We start from the raw sequence: 9,160 nt of genomic DNA, 5'->3' as shown, positions 1-9,160 counted from the left end.
ATATCGAACTAAATAAATTATTAATTATTTTACACCATAATCAAACCGGATGTTGTTTACACGAACGCGCGAATTTACCGAATGACGAATGTTAAGAAACGCGAGGAATGAAAGCGATCGAGACTCAACGATCCGACCAATCAGAATCCGTTTTGATTTTTTAACGACCAATCAATTTAATGGATTTTTAAAATTTTAATTTAATTGGACGAATCGATAGACGAGTGGTGGGGGTAATAGAAAAATAATGATAAAGACAGAGGGGAGGGGATAAAGAGCCGGAGGGGAATATATGAACAAAAAAAAAAAACAATAAAAATATTAAATATTGGAATAAAAACTTTATAATTAATTTAAAAAAAAAAAAGAAAAAATCTCATTAATTAAATGGGAAATTTTTACCGTTTATCGAGGAAAAAAAAAAAGAAAATTTTTCTAAATGATTTAAAATAAAATAATTTTGATATTTTGCATTTACGTAAAAATTTTGTGCATGTTTTATATGAGACTTTTCATTTTTTTTTTTTTTTTTAAATTATGGGTTTTAACGTCGTCATATTTCCCCCTGTTTTTTGTCCCATTTTTTTTTTTTACTTTTTCTAGTTACTGTAAAATTAAAAAATTTTTAATTTGTTTCCTATAATAATGCAAAAAAAAAAAAGTTCAAAAGAATTTTTAATTAAAAATTAAAGAATTTTTAATTAAAAATTAAAGAGTTTTTAATTGAAAAAAAAAAATTTGCTGTCGTGTCACAAGCTCAAAATTGTAATCATTAATGATTTTTTAAAAAAAAAAAAATTTTTTTTTAAAGTTTTTCTTTTTTTTTATACGAATTCAAAAAAAAAAAAAAAAAAAAAGGAAAAAAATTAAAAGAAAAATCCTTTAAAATCCTTTTTGAACGACAACGCGTTTTGTAACGTTGTCTAGAATTAATAACGAAAACAAAATTAATATCGTCGTCATCGTCAACGTTTTTAAACGTCGCCATATTTGTTTATTGTTTATTTATTACCCGTAAAAAAAAAAAAGTTTGATTTTATTCGTCGTTTAATTTTCTTTTTAATTTCCCAACTACCTTTAAAAACTTTTTTTTTTTTTTTTTTTTTTTTTTTTTTTCATACGTACTTTTGGTTATTATTATTTTTATTTTTATAACGCCCCCCCCGGGTTCCGGAGGTCCCGCTATTCCCACAAAAAAATTTTTTTTTTTTTTTTTTCCCCTTTTGAAAAAAAAAAAAAAAAAAAAAAACTTTTCGATGTTCTTTTTTACCGGTTTCAAATATTTTTGGGAAAAAAAAAAAAATTCATTTCATTTTGATTTTTTTTTTTTTTTAATATTTTCCCTAAAGGGAAACAAGGGTCAGATTTATTACCGTAAAAGCTTATCATCAAAAATATTTTTTTTAAAAAAAAAAAATTACAAAAAAAAGATGTGAAAGTTAAAAATGAAAAGAAAAAAAAAAAAAAATATGGAACGATTCTTAAAGGTTATTCTTCCGTGAAAAATTATATATTTTTAACTTTTTCCACAAGTTTAGTTTAAAGCTTTTAATCATTTCTGTCATGCCTGCTTCTCTTTTTTTTTATAATAATAAGAACGAAAATAATAATAATAATAATAATAATAATAATAATAATAATAATAATAATAATAATAATAATAATAATAATAATAATAATAATAATAATAATAATTACTATTACTAAGACGTCCGTACAAAAAAAAAAAAAAATAAATTATCTTAAGAATTAAGTAAAAGACAAATTGTTATGAAAGCTCTAACATATATATTTCTTTTTTGTAATTAATTTGTCTTTTTTTTTATACGCGAAAAAAAACAAAAGAGAGAGAGAGAGAGAGAGTGCGTGCGTGTGCGTGACGTGCGAGAGAGAGAAAAAAACTAATATAAAAAAATTTCAATTATAAATTTGTAACAATCGAACGATTTCAATAATATTTATTTTTAGGTACGAAACCTTTTGCAAAAAAAAACCAAACACGAGCAAGAAGGTTTTATTTTTAATAATTCATTATTACCGCAAAAAATTAATGTAATAATAATAATAATAATAATAATAATAATAATAATAATAATAATAATAATAATAATAATAATAATAATAATTTATTTTTAAAAAAAAAAGTTGTAGAAAAAATCGAAATTAAAAAGTTTAATAAATTAAAAAAAATTAAATTTAAATAATTAAATTACATTAATTTCATTATGGTTTTAAAAAAAAAAGTTTTCATTAATTTAATTAAATAAATAAATATAAATAAATAAATAAATTTTAATGAAATTTATTTATTTATTTATTTTTATTTTTTTCGTTTATTTGTTTGTAAAAATTAAATGTCAACGAAATGAAAATTTATACATATTTTTTTTTTTTGTTAAAAACAATAGAATTGAAAAGCAAAAAAAAAAATTATAAATTACATTATTTTGTTTGAAATTATTAAAAAAAAGGAGGGGGGAGGGGGAGGGGGAAGAGAGGGGAGGAGAGGCTAAAGCGTATGTGCGTACCCCACGAGTTTTTTTTTTTGGAAAGAAAAAAAATTTTTTTTTAACGAAGGTTCGTTACAGTAATTTTACATTGAAATTTCCTAATAACGTTCATATAGAGAGAGAAACAGAGAGAGAGAGAGAGAGAGAGAGAGAGAGAGAGACAAAAACAAAAAAAAAAAGAGGAAGAGAGATGGACAAAGCCCCCCTCCCCCCCCTTTTTTTTTTTTTATTATTCTACAGTCGACGACCGACCGTTTCCCTTTCTCTATTTCAACATCAGCCATTGCCTTAATGTAAATAATTTGTAATTTATACAATAACTTATTATGGGCCTTTTTTTTGGGGGGCTTAATCTCGACAAATTGTTTTTAGATAAAAAAAAAAAAAACAAAAACGAATATGGCATGTAATATAAGTAAGAGATGGTCGTCATTTTTTTTTTTTGGGAAAAACAATTTTTTTTTACGTGATTTTCTTTTTGTTGTTGTTTGTTTGTTTGTTTGTTTTTATACTTGTCCCTATATACCTATTGTTTGTTTTATCAGCAAAAAAAAAAAAAAAAACATTTTAATTATTAAACTTTATTGAAATTTTTTTTTTCGGTTTTCCAAAGGTGGGAAAATTTATTATTATTATTATTTTTTTTTTCCCATATTTTCGTGAAAGAAAGAATTTTGAAAAAAGGAAAAGGCGATTATTTACCGGTCAGTGAACACGCCTGGAAAATTTTTCTTTTTTTCTTTTTTTTTTTTATCTATTCATTTTTTTTTACATTTTTTAAATCTAAAATCTCAGTTTGGTAACATCCAATTTTATTTTATTTTATATTTTGTGACTGATGGGCGGGCGAACGTGATTCCCCTGGAGGAAAAAAAAAAAAAAAATTTTGACATCGTCCGCCATATTTTTTCCATCTTTTTTTATTACTTCAAATTAATATTTTTAACGGTTTTATTTCGCCCGTAATTTTTTTCCTCCCCCTTTTTTTTTTTAATAGAAAATATTTTGAAAATAAAATTTAAAAAAAAAAAAAAAAAAAAACCGCCATTAAAAAATAAACAATGAAAAAAAATGGGGGTGTGGGGGAAAGGAGGGGAAGGGATGGGGGAAAAAAAACATTATAAATTTTCATTTTTCAAAAAAAAAAAAAAAAAAAAAATTTTTTTTTTTTACCCTCCTTCGTGAATTTATTAAATTTTAAATATTTAAATGTGGAATGTTAAATTTAATTTAAGAAAATGATGGATTCTTTCTTTTCTTTTCTTTTCTTTTTTTCCACCTTATTATTATTCTCTCTCTCTCTCTCTCTCTTTTACGAAATTACCGAGGAAATTATTTTCGACCTTACATATTTCATTTTTTTCAAAAAAAAACGTTATTTATTTTTCTTTGTGTTAAAAAAGCCTTATGCGATTTTTTTTAAAACATAATAAAAAAATTTCATCGTGTTTTTCATTGAGAAAAAAAAAGCAAAGCAAAGAAACTAACATTAAGAAAAAATTATTGGCCTACCACTTACTCGATTATTATTATTTTTTTAAACAGCCTGAGATTTTTTGTTATTGAATATTAGAAGAAAAAAAAAAACAATCGCGTAATATAAAAGAATCGTGAAAAAAAAAAAAAATGGCAGTGACAATGATATACGTTTCGTGTAGCGAATACATTATTTATAAATATCTTATTTGTCTGTGACATTTTCTTATGATTAGTCAGGTATCGGTGTGACAGGGGAAAATTATAAATACATTTACGCATAAATAAATAAAAAATTTCCCTCCTCCCTCCCCCTCCCAACCCCGGAATAATTTTATACCGCAGAACGAAAAAAAAAACGCGGGACGAAAAAAAAAAAAATTTTTGATTTCCGATCGCGGCGCGGCATAATAAATAAATTCTTTTGCCACGACTATCGAAACAGGAAACGTGGCAGGGGAAAACCGTTAAAATAAATAAAAACTATATCACGTTTGTAAACGTGGTGTTAAAGACTCAAAAAAAAAAATTTTTTTATTCCGACGATAAATAAAAAAACTTTTAAACTACGTGGAATTATTTAAATGCTTTAGAAAAAAAGGTTTCGATAAGTTTTTTTTCTCTCTCTCTCTCTCTCTCTCTCTCTCTTTTAAACTCTCTTTCTAAGGGTTGAATATATTAATCCGAAAACAAAAAAAAGGTTTTTCTAATAATAATAATAAACTTTCGAGAATTTTTTTTTCCTTTTTGAAAATTTAAACAATAAAAAAAAAAAATAAAAAAATAAAGTCTACATCATTTCGAAAAATGTACACACGAAATGCCAACATAAAAAAAAAAAAAAATCCCCACTCAAAGAACTAAATTATTTAAATATAAAATAAAAGTTTTTGCTTTGAGGGGCGGGCGGGCGGGCGAGGGGGGAGGAAAACCTTGTTCGAATAAATTTTTTCCTTTTCTTTCCCTTTTAAAAAAACAAAATTAAAGAAAATTTTTTTTTTTTATGGATTCTATAGATTAGAAAATTTATGTATTACGTAATAAAACAAATAAAAGCATTATTAAATAATGAAAATTCGCGGTGACAATAAATGATGTTTTATTATTATTATTATTATTTTATTTTAAATGATTAAAAAAAAAAAAAAAAGGATTTCTTTTTTCCGGTTGTACGAACCTTTTTTCTGTTTGTTTTTATTTTTATTTTTTTTTTTAAACTTCCAATACTACTCTTTTCGTTTTCTTCTTTTTTATTTTATTTTATTTTTTTTTTATCCTTTTTCCGTTTCCTTTTTTTTTTTTGTCCTACGGAAAATTATTTGATTGGAGAATTTTTTTTTTTAAAACTTTTTTACAGATTTTTTTTTTTTTGCTACAGAATTTAAAAGGTAGTGATTGACTTAAATAATCTTTTTTTTTTTTTTTTTCGTTTTTTTTCGTTTTTACTAAAAAATAAAATTATTTTTATGTATGAAAACCTTTTTTATTTTATTTTAAAGAAAATTATCGAGGCAAGATTAATATCGAGTTTTCTTTTCTCGTGAGTGTTTTTTGTATTTTTGAATGAAAAGGCTGAAATGAGCATTAAAATGTCACTACGAAGAAGGGAAAAATAATTTTTAAAAAAAAAAAAAAAAAGGTTTTTTTTTGCCCTCCCATTTTTTCCATTTTTTTTTTCGATTGCAAAAAGGTATTAACGACCTAAATAACTTTATAATTAATCAATTTCTCTTTGTTAAATAATAATAATAATAATAATAATAATAATAATTAGTTTTAAATTATCGACACATTAATACGTTTTTTTTTTTTTTTTTTGACTTTGTTTTAACCGACACAAACAACAGGTGATTAAATTTTTTTTTTAAATTCGAGATACCTGTATTATAAATATATTCAAACCTTGATAAGAACCTAAACCTTTTTATATTAAAAAAAAAGCGGGTATAAAGTTCAAAATTAAATTTCCCGTCGAAAAATATTCTTTTAAGTTTATAATATTTAACTCATACATTATTTGATAATGTAAGATATGGCGTATGAGAAAAAAGAAAATGTCACATAAAATAAATAATTTTAAAAAAAATGAGTTAAATTGATGAAAACCCCGGATGATGGATTTTCTTTGTTAGAAAAAATATTTAAAAAAAAAAAAAAAACCGTCAAAAGAATTTTAAATGTATGAAACAATACGAAATGAATCAAACGAGAAAAGGTTCGTTTTGAACCCTTTTTTCTTCAACCTACAGGTTGCGGTGTATAAACTAATGAATGATGTGATGCATATTTTTATTCCTTTAATTTTCTCTTTCGATCCCTTTTATTTGTTTCCTTTTTTCGAGAGAGAGAGAGAGAGAGAAAAAAAAAGGTCGAATCCTACTAATTTCAAAACCTATCGACTTTTAATAATTACATTCAAACAATTTGAATTTGTTTCTTTTTTTTTCTGTTAATTATTTAAATTTGCATGCGTGGTGTGCGTGTGCGTTTTTTCGTGCGTAATTAGTTTTTTTTTTTTTTAATTAAACGACTACGACGTTTGTAGGCAATATTGTTATTTGTTTTGAGCTTTTTAAATATCGTTCGGTCGTTATTTACGCATAAATGAAAATATCCTACGACATAACACATAATAAATCACGAGAGCGGATATTAAACCTATACACATATATATTTAAAAATTTTTAAATTAAAATATTATAATACGGTTATTGAGAGTTATAACACCCACGCACAAGATAACTTATATTATTAATATAAATATTTATTTTTTTTTAAAAATATTATTACTCTTTTAACTATTTTTAATGGCGCGAGAAATTTATTTTTTAAAATTTACAAAATTGAAAAGTTTTTTTTTTTTTTTATGGACTTCTACATACATACTTCTAAGAATCGAAAAACGAAATCTCTTAATTTAATGTTGGATCGAATAATCAGGTACATAAACACATAAAAAACAAATGAATGCGTCGATAACAATGATAATAATAATAATAATAATACCTAACAAAATCGAATCCTCAATGTTTGATTATAAAACCCAAAATTTACTAAAACCACGACAATTTTTCCCACGAGCCTACCTACAAATATACCGCCGATTTTTGTCACACTCACGGCGGTATATCGCCGCCAATTAATTACTAATAATTATTAAAATTATTACATTTTTATTACCCGGTAAAAAAATTACTCGATAATATTTTGTAATAAAAAAAAAAAAAAAAAAAACTCACCTAAATGATGGAATGAAAATCAAGAGTTGTCGCCATTTTAAGCAGAGCGATGGAGTTTATTCTATTACGAACAATAACAATCACAACACATTCCGCGTTTTCCATAATTAAAAAAAAAAACAAATCACGTGATAATAATAATAATAATAATTTGTAAATTTAAAAAAAAAAAAAAACAATTTTCTTTATAACTTTCCCGTAATTTTTTAATTTTTTTTTTTTTTTAACGAGAATAACAAAACACAAACAAACAAACAAACGATTAAAATCACAAAATGAAGTAAAACCGTTCACTTTATTCGTCACCGAACGATATTTTTTAAAAATTTTTATTTACATATAATAAATAAATAAATAAAACAAACACAAACGCGCACAGAAACACAACACAAAACAATATTTAAACGTTTTTTTTTTTTTTTTTAAACCACAAACGATTTAATACGAAACAAACAAACGAAACATTATTAAAAAAAAAAAAAAAAAAAAACTCGTCGCGTTAACTCCCGTTAAAAATTTTTATTTAATAAATAAATAAATAATTTGTCTCGTTTTATTATTAATATTATTATTATTTTCGATTTTTTTTTTTTTTTTGACAAATTCACAACCTTCACGTAAAGTTATAAGTTAACTAAAATTAAATGTTGTTTTAGATTGTGATGCGTGAGGCTTTTTCAGCTACGCATGTCTTTTACTCAACATTTTAACCGGGAAAAAAACAAACAAACAAACAAACAAAAAACCTTATTTATTTATTTTTTTAAAATTTTAATTCGTTTCTTACCGAAAATATTCGTAATAATAATAATAATTACATAACGAGAGTAAATACAAAAAAAAAAAAAAATCGTTAGAGAGAATTTGTTTGTCCCCCCACATATTCAGATTAATAACAATAATAATAATTTTTTTTTTTTAATACCTTGAGTGATTATAGGGAATCCCCCCTTTTTTTTCTCATTGTGTGTATCCACAAAATTATAAAAGGTTTTACATGTAAAACGAGTATAAAACCCCGATTTTTTTTTTTTTTTTTAACGGAACCGCAAAACGGAAAAACTTTTTTTTTTTTTTGGGGGGGGGGGAAACAAAAAAAACAAAATTGAAATTTGTTCGTCGGAAAAAAAAAAAATTTAAAAAAAAAAAAAAATGAAAAATTTGCAAAAATTTTTTTTACATAAAAACGGGATTCGATACGGGGGGGGGGCGCGCGTGTTCGCCGCAGCAGAAGATAAAAAGAAATGCAATTTTAGTCTTTTTCCGCCCCCTCCCCTCACCCCCATGCCATTCCCCTTCGTACAATATCAACCCTCTCTCTCTCTCTTGAAATTCAACAAGAAATGACAAATAGAAAAAAAAAAAAAAAAAGATTTAAAATTAATTAATCTTCATTTAAACGTCAGAACAAAACTAACCAGACAAAAAAATTCACTTTATTCACGTGACACAAATTATTTAATAAAAATTGTGATAAAAACTATTACAAAATCGATTTGTCAATCTTAAAATAATAATAATAATAATAATAATAATAATAATAACAATTACTAAAAAAAAAAAATTTTTTTAACCTTCGAATAATTTTTTTTTTTTTGTAAATCAGATAAAAAAGATGAAATGAACGTTTTTACGTTAAAAAAAAGAACTAGCGGCCATTTTGAATTCCTTTTTCTTGGAAATGACGAATACACGGCGTCGTTTTAAAATAATTTTTTTTTTTTTTATCTCTTTTTTTTTTTTTAATTTAGATTCAAACGAATAAATGTTACTTTGTAAATTTTTAAACATTTTTTTTTTTTTAATTACTTAAACTAAAAATGTTTTTACGTTATCGAATTCGTACAACAACAAAAAAAAACCGTTAAGATATTGCATCATCATCATCATCATCATTCTCATGTTTTTATATAAATCTCGCGAGATTTTTCTTTT

Source organism: Pediculus humanus, genomic scaffold (genome assembly GCF_000006295.1).
Source record: "Pediculus humanus corporis 1103172108202 genomic scaffold, whole genome shotgun sequence".
NCBI classification, from domain to species: Eukaryota; Metazoa; Arthropoda; class Insecta; order Psocodea; family Pediculidae; genus Pediculus; species Pediculus humanus.
The sequence above is the reverse complement of the archived record's forward strand: the minus strand, read 5'-3'. Positions refer to the sequence as shown.